Source organism: Balearica regulorum, unplaced genomic scaffold (assembly GCF_011004875.1).
Source record: "Balearica regulorum gibbericeps isolate bBalReg1 unplaced genomic scaffold, bBalReg1.pri scaffold_34_arrow_ctg1, whole genome shotgun sequence".
NCBI classification, from domain to species: domain Eukaryota; kingdom Metazoa; phylum Chordata; class Aves; order Gruiformes; family Gruidae; genus Balearica; species Balearica regulorum.
The window spans coordinates 1,360-9,410 of NW_022679072.1; the positions used below are offsets into that span (position 1 = coordinate 1,360).

General features: G+C 41.2%; 1 long non-coding RNA gene across 1 annotated transcript; it reads left to right on the forward strand.

Annotated features, from left to right (window-relative positions):
* Positions 1–2,223: 2,223 nt before the first annotated feature.
* LOC142599786 (uncharacterized) lies at positions 2,224–7,745 on the forward strand. The gene is made up of 4 exons (XR_012833250.1): positions 2,224–2,239; positions 3,031–3,155; positions 5,469–5,598; positions 7,097–7,745. It is a non-coding gene; the product is annotated as an uncharacterized LOC142599786 (long non-coding RNA).
* The last annotated feature ends 306 nt before the right edge of the window (positions 7,746–8,051 follow it).

An 8,051-nucleotide genomic window follows, 5' to 3' on the forward strand; every position in this document is an offset into this window, starting at 1 on the left:
GTGCACGCTCTCTTCTGCGATCGAGGTACCATCTGTAGGCAACGGCTTGCGGCCATCCAAAGCGTGTCATCGGGTCTGATGGATCCTTTGGTAATGAGAGGCTGTGCGTGATTTAGCTGTTCAGGCAGGCTGAAGACTGGTCACCTCTTATAAAACATACTTGAAATTTGGAATGGTAACCTGGCTTCTCTTACAGCATCAGCCCCCATCTTTTCACATAGCTCTGTCTGTCTTTGTTCAGACTGTGCTCCAGACTGACTTGGCTATGTGCCCGCTCTGAATTGAAGATGGTGTAGTCGGTCGTGTAGTTGCAGTCGGGTAGTGACTTACCCAGACTAATACATCTTGAAGAAGGGTTAGTCTTGTGTTTTCAGGCACAGCGCTACACCAGCTAAGTTGTGAGGCTCTTTAGGAGTTCCCTTACACCTAAGGAGTTTTGAAATCAGGTAGAGCTTCAGGTCTGTCTGCGTAGCAATGTCTATAGTTGAGTCAAACATTTTACCTTATTGTTAAGGAGTTGTTCTTTTGTTGGTTTGGGTTTGTGTTTTGGCTTCACGTACTCCTATTTCCTAAGATCGTTTGACTGATACGTAGTTATTTATTAGCCTATTCCACATGGTTTAGTTTTCTTATCCAAGCTTTCATTTCACCAGTTGATGCGAGAAGCTCAAAGAACAGCACCGAGTATCATTTATATCCCACATATCCATTTGTGGTGGGAGGCTGTTGGAGCTACACTGAAAGCTACTTTTACAACACTACTGCACAACATTCCAGCATTTGCTCCAGTTTTGCTGCTTGCAACATCCGACGTGTGTCACGCAGATCTCCCAACAGAGGTATTTCTGTCGTTCCTTTTCTTACTTTTTTTATTCAATTGCTTGTTCAGTTATAAATCCTTTAAGCATTGGAGTACTTCAGCAAATGCATACTGCTATTACTCAGGCACCCTAACCAGGTCTCTTAAAATTTGCTTAGACAAAACAATGCCGAAAGCGTTTGTCTGAAGTGTTTTCTGAGTAAAGAGATTGACTTTGACGCAACTTTTTCCCCCTTCTCACACACTCATGCTTGTTAGACAGATGGATCCATTTACTTCAGACAATAAATCCAGTGACTTCAGGATGGTTGGGTATGTACTTAGTCAAGAATATATGGTGCTTGAAATGGAAATGGGAAAAATATATTTTTACTGAAAACTTTTTTACTGAAACGGAAAGATATTTTTACTGAAAAAGTATGGTGGTCACACTGTAACGATGGAATGTAATTTCATATTTAAATTCTTTAATAAAACTTTCAATTTCTTTGTTCATATAAGTGAAAGCTTTACAAATTAGAAAGCCAAGTTCCAACTTCTGTTTCGGGAACTTGGAAATGGATTTCTAGTTGTATTCCTTAACAAAATTCAGTAAGAGTACATGCTTAGCTTCCTAGACATCTGAGAGTGTGCATTAAAGGAGGATATTCAAAATGTGAATACGCTGCCCTGATTATTTTGTCTCAGTTACTGTGGGGGGCTTACCTAGATGTGTTTATCATCAACTGCTTTGGAAGGGCTTAACTTTCTCGAGGAGTTTTAATACTGTTAATAAAGTCCTTCTAAAGTAAGTATTGAAATTCCTTCCATAACTTTTGGTAGTAGAGACTGAAAAATGGAGTAAAACTTGGAAGTGTACAGCTTCAGACACCTCACTTCAATTAATTTAGCCAAAATACCCCCCAAACACCTTACCAAAAAGCCCGCACTTGTCTGCTGAACCCTGCCTGTTCCCTCTCGGGATGCCACAGAGATTGAAACCAGCAAGGCAGGGAAATAGAAAATAAGCAGTCTTGGAGGTGGTGAATGTCCCCACTTGATCAGTGTATCATATGGTCCCTTCATTGAGCTTTAAATCTAGAGGTGTTCCTTAGAGGAGATATTTTAATCTGCCGTGCTAACCTAGGAAAATGTAGAGTTTTAAGGACAAGAAGATAGCTTCTCACAGTTTGTCTTATTCGAGTGATCATTCGGTTTAATTTTGAAAGGTACTCATCTTTTTGGAATAGAGTATGACTTTGTGTGGCCTTATATCTGAAATATCTTTTCTCCTCATGCTTTAGATAAAAGAATTGTTTATTGATGATTATGAAGAAGTTTTCCAAATCCAGTTGCCTAATGAGGAAGAAAGAAGAATGTTTTTTGAGGACTTAATTATAAATCAAGCTGCTAAACCTCCTGCATCAAAAAACAGTGCAGGTGAGGATGTTCTACTTAGAAAACTTTGCTAACTGTAAGTTAATAGCTATACAGTATTTGCTTTGGTGGTAATTTTCTAGCGATAATTTGTCATATGCTTGTATTTGAGTACCGTAAAAACAGGTTATTTAGGTGGTTCTTCTTCCTGAGGATTACACTAGGTAATTATTAGGTTTTAGCCTTCTGGAGTTCTGTTATTTCTGCAGTGTATCTCTAAAAGCAGCACACAGCGTTTCCTGCATAAGGATGCTGCCCCTCTAGTTACGCAGGCCAAACTCGTGGTTTTCTGCAGCTGCTGGTTTCTTGATTCTGCAGGTTGTTTTTCAAATGGTACCTAATTGCAAAACAATCGTTGGCCTTCTTTTATTGTATGAGTATCGTCCCAGTCATGAGCAGCGTAAGTTAAAAAGCTGTACTTCAAGCGGCATGGACCCAGAGTGCCATGCAGAATACAAGACTTAGGTCCTAATGTTTGCCATGTAAGACGTGTTTCCTAACCTTAATTATTTTGGAGTGTTACCGTGCAGTGCTGTAATGGCAATGTGACTGCATTTTTTTCCTGGTTTTACCCTGCCTTTTTCCTCTAGTGCTTTTTTGTGTGTCCAATTGTTACGGAGCGGTGACTTTTGCCAGAAAGTAAGTAAAAGTCAAGCGTTTCTCAGTGAAAAAATGGTAGAAATCCTGTCTCTGTCACCGCAGAAAGCGACTGTATTCCAGGTACAGGATACTTCACTGACACTGTATTCCAGATGAACAGAAATGCTGACTTTAAGAAACTTGTGTCGTTCCAGATTCGTGGGTACACCGTATGACTCGTGGGAGACATTCTCAGGTAGAAGAGCAACAGGTGATGTGTGTCGATAAAGCCGTGGAAATGCTCACACAGCCAGTGATTGTGGATTACTATGAGCTCAAAGTAAGTCTAATGTCAATTTTGTTAATACTGAAGTAGGACGTTGCCTTGCTACGTGTAAATTAAGTCAGTTAACCAATGCCAATTAAAACAATTGATGGGAAGGATATCAAGCTTGTGAAATAATTCAACCTGTAATGGACTATGACTGTTGTGTTGCCACACCTGGTGTAGGCTGCTGTTCTTGATTTTGGTTCTCTTCCTAATCTTTCATTTAAAAGGGCTTGTTGAATTTGAAAATAGCCCACTAACAGCCTGCTAGTACTGTTGGTTATTAATGTCTTAACAGTTTTTATGATGGATTTGGGGGTTTGGTTTTGGGTTTTGCATGGTTTCATTTATTAGGAACCTGAAAAGAACCTTCCTATCTAGCCGTGATGACTTGAAACCTGAAGTTAGGTTGACATAAAGCTCATCGAGGATAAAATACTAATACCGACTTTTCTGAAATTCTTTCAAAATCCAGTGTGAGAATTTCACATTCATACAGTTACAGTGTTATAAGGCTTTTCCAGTCCCTCGTAGAAGCTGCTATCCTAGGCTACAGTTGGGGAAAGGGTTAGAAATGGCCTAGCTGCAGGGGGTAAAAGAGATTCCTTTGCATGAATTGCAGAGGGTAGAACAAGGGCCTCATCTTCAGGGGACATTGCAGTGAGGAAGTTAGGAAAATGGCTAGGTTGGAGTCCTGGAGGTTGGCCAAAGCAGAGGAGGCCTGCTCTTTACCTGCCATGACGAGAGAGGGAGTATTACACGGCTGTTTCCCCTGTGTGGGGAGAATGTGACCAGAGAGGAATCCCATGCGGTGCAGGGGCTTGCCAACACAATTTCTGTCACGTTTTTTAAGCTGTGACCTAATTTGTGGAGGTGAAACTAACTTTTTAAAGCTGGCTTCCTAAGGAAGCAGATGTCAGGGGGTTTTGTTGGTCATGTCTGCTTCTGTGTGTAGAGAAGCCACACAGGTTTTTCAGAGAGTCAGGGTGCTAACAGTGTGTGCTCCAAAGTTACTGCCCACTGTGGAAATGGTACGGTAGAGCCCTTATATACGTTTCAGCTATGAGAGCTACAGTCATGAAACGCATCTTTCAGAAAATTCGTTTCATGGAACTAGCTGCTCATACCAGATGCCATTGGAACTAGCTGCTCGTACCAGAGAGCCTCTTTAGGATTCACCTGCAGTGAATAAGCTAGGTGAACCTCCAAAATGTAGCTGCTTGGTTTTGTTTGGGGGGGGTTTGTTTGTTTATTTGCTTAGTAATAGGCCTAGAACTTTATGAACATATAGAAACGCATGCAGTCATCTATGTGGCAGCAATTAGAAATAGTTTCACACGGGATGGTGACCATACACCTCTGTCACATCCTGCCTTTTCTGTTTGCAGCAGCTGAAAGCACGCTGCGTGGCTTTTGTGCGTTTTATCTGCATGTTGCGTAGAATGAAGTTGAGGGGAATACTCGGCTTTTGTGCTCGTTGATCTGAGGGAGGCAGAGTCTGACGACAGGCAGTTGTGAGGCAGTAATACTTTCCTTTGGTACGGCTGCTCTCTTAAGCTACATCTTCACAGCCTCACACAACACACAGGCACTGAATAGCCCCAGCAGTGGAAGAAGGTGCTGCCACTAGTTTGTCACTGTCGTTTTCCCAGAGATGATTGCATCCACGTCTTTGGTAATGTGCTACAGGCAGAGTCACTCTGCTAGTTTCTCCACTCGTCAGTTGAAAGGCAGGAGCCAACTGATGTACCTTTGCTCCCTGATCTGCTTCAGACGTTTGAGCAGTGTGTTCTGCCAGCAGAGCTGTAGGCACAGTACACGTTCAGCTAACGGGTAAAGGTGAGCACCCAAGGATGCTTCTGTTTCCAGCTGGCACAGCTGGATCCAGAAGATTTGTAGCCTGGCTTCCACAGATCCATTTTACAGTGCCCTGCATTGCAGCAACACTTTCTCTAATAAAATGGAACAGTGGCTTTGCTGTGGCAGCAACTCTACGACAAAGTGGGTTGTGTCATTCCCTGCTGTTCTGGAAGCAGTTGATTCGCAATTAGGATTGTCGCTGTGATAGATTGATTAGTAATAAAATAGTGTCTGAAATTTAAGCTTTCCTCTTCTCTGAAGTATGAAAAAGTAACTCCTGTTCTTCAGTTAAATCTTGTGAGATATTTAATCTGTTCTCTGAACCGTCACTCATGTTTCACAATATAAGAAAGTAGGATGTCGTTTGTGTTGTATTGTTACTGTTTAGCTTCTGAAAACATGACGAGCCTATTCAAAGGATCTTGCGCTATTCCAAACTTGTAGTTTCCTTTTTTTTTTTTTCAGCAACTGTTGCGTTATGTCACGGCGGTAACTAAAAAGTACGACTATATTTCGCATGGAAAGACTATATGCTGTTCTTTGTCGGTGCATTTACCAGCATCGGGAAGATTACGACAAAACTGCATTAGTGAAGGTAATTTTTTCTTTTCTTACAGCACTTTCTATCACTGTTATGCATGTGTGTCTTAGGCACGTGTATGTGCGCACTCTGGACATCACGCTTCCTTAGCATTACTCTTTACTGCTTAGTTGCCTGTGTTACGAGGCTTTTTCATTTCAGTCTGGAAGAGGTTTATCCCTATTGCAAAACCATTGTTGTATTTGGCATAAGTGTTGGCAGTTTCAGCAGGAAATGGCTTGAACTGGAAGACAATGGGTCCACCCACACAGCCCTCTCAAAGCAGTTAACCTCAGTCTGTCAACAGTCCTTCTCCAGAACCTTTTTAGGGGTGGGGGGGCTACATAAGGAGGGTGCTTTCCCCAGTCTGTTGCTGCCTCTTTCTCCCCTTCCAGGCAGTCAGACACGGTAACACTTCATATAGTAGTCGTTCCATTCCTGAAAAGAAATTAGGTAGGAAACCTAACAAGAGTTTGAGACTTTTCTCTGGTCTCACCACAATCTCTTTTTAACAAGCATGGCTCGAGCATCTTTAAGTTGACACATGGGGAGATTTCTGCCTCTGGCGGTTTAACCTTAATGAGTCAAATTCTCTGTTCTTTTCCTCTAAGAGAGGATTTCTGAGTTGTCAGAACTCTTCCAGAGATGCCCTTGGTCCCACTCAGGCATTCCCAGCATTGAGTCGATTGAGATAGGTTGGAGAGTCAGGTTTCAGATTCAAGATCCTTGAATCCATTTGTCTTTGAGATGCTTGTGACTGAGAACAGATGAAATTCTTTACGCCTCTCGGCCTGCCTTAAAAAAGAGGAGGCCTCTTCTCTTCAGCTCGGGTCATCTTGATCTCTTCTTCCACATCAGAGAAGGAGTTAGAACAGACGTTCTGTTCTGATTGTGCAACAGGGAGGAGTATTTGGATTCAGGGAGGCCGTTCCTGAAAAACGGGCCCATCTCTCAGCTAGCATAATGATGTTGTTTAGCATGAGAAGGGATTTATTAATGTTATCTTGGGGCTTGTGAGCTTTTGTGACTTGAAGCATCAAAAGTTGAGACTTGATTTCTTTGTTTCCTACTTCTACCTTTAGCTTTAACAAAAAAAAAATCTCCTCTTCAGAGTGACACTGCAAGTCAGTCAGGAGCAAGCTCTACTGTATGAAGAGCTAAGACTTTAACAAGTAATTATTCAGAGTGCAGCAAATAATGTTTCCAGCTTTTAGTTGTGCCTTTTCAGGAACTGTCTCCTCTTTCTAACTGTTGGAACCGCTGTTGATACAGTTCCATAGTCTCTTGATACAGAACCACGCAGTCTCTGTAGTCCATTTTGGACACATAAGCATGTGTTTGAAGCTAGCGGGTATAGAAAGATGTTATGGTGGTGCTAGCGGATGTATTTGCTCAATATTACTATACTATGTATGTGTGTACAGATCCTTTATTAATATTTTTATGAAGAAATAAACAGGGTTCTTAAGCTGTTGTTCATGCTGACTGCTAGTTTGTCTTTTTTTCTTATTAGGAAATGAAGAAAGAAATTGCAGCCTTCAGTTATGCTCAGTGCTGATTTCCACATACTTGACTTCTACTCTTATGTTTTCTTTTTACTGCATGTTGTTATCTGTACATAATTAATTCAATAAAGATTACTTCTACATATATATTTCTACATATGTTAAACAAATACATCTTAAAATTTATTAAGAAAGCTCAAATAAAGTCCTTTAACTGCTTTTATTTGATATTGTTGTCCTATATATATTTTATGTGACATACTGCTGTGATTGATTGCCTTTGGAACGCTGCAGACCTCAACGTCTCCCAGATAACTGCAGTACCTCTCTTGAACAGAAAATGATAAACTTTTTATCATCGTTTTGCAACTTGTGGGAATACGTTGTTCTGCACTCGTCTGTGGTGCTGTAGAGCCCATCGCATATTCCATCAAGGTTTTAAACCAAGTCTCATTTTGGTACATGAAAAGTAAATCCTTTAGAAACCTCTCTCAATGCAGTTGAGAGGTGGATTTTTTTCATTATGTGACAGCACCTCAAGGGGCTTTCACAGAATTAACAACCTACAGAAAGTATGTAGGAGAAACACTCCACAAACATAAGAACTTTTGCTATGGCATATTTTTGCCTGTCCAAAAAACCTAACTTGAAACAAAGGAAAATACTACATTGGAAATATAATAAAGGAATTCAGGTTATTTTTCATTAGCCTGCCTTGGCTGCTGTCACCAATTTTTGACGGGACTGTGGGAGCAGTTTGTTAGCCGTGCTCCCCGCGTAACTGTTGGGAAAACTGAACAGGAGTGACTGTGGAAAGGAAGAACCAGAAACATTCCTGGGATCAAAACTTTTGCTCTTCAAAGCTTTGATCAAACTCCTTCCTGGCACTAGTCTGGACAGGATACTGCACCTCTACAGGGGCTTTGGGTTTTTAATGGTAATTGCGTAAATCGTGGGTCTTCC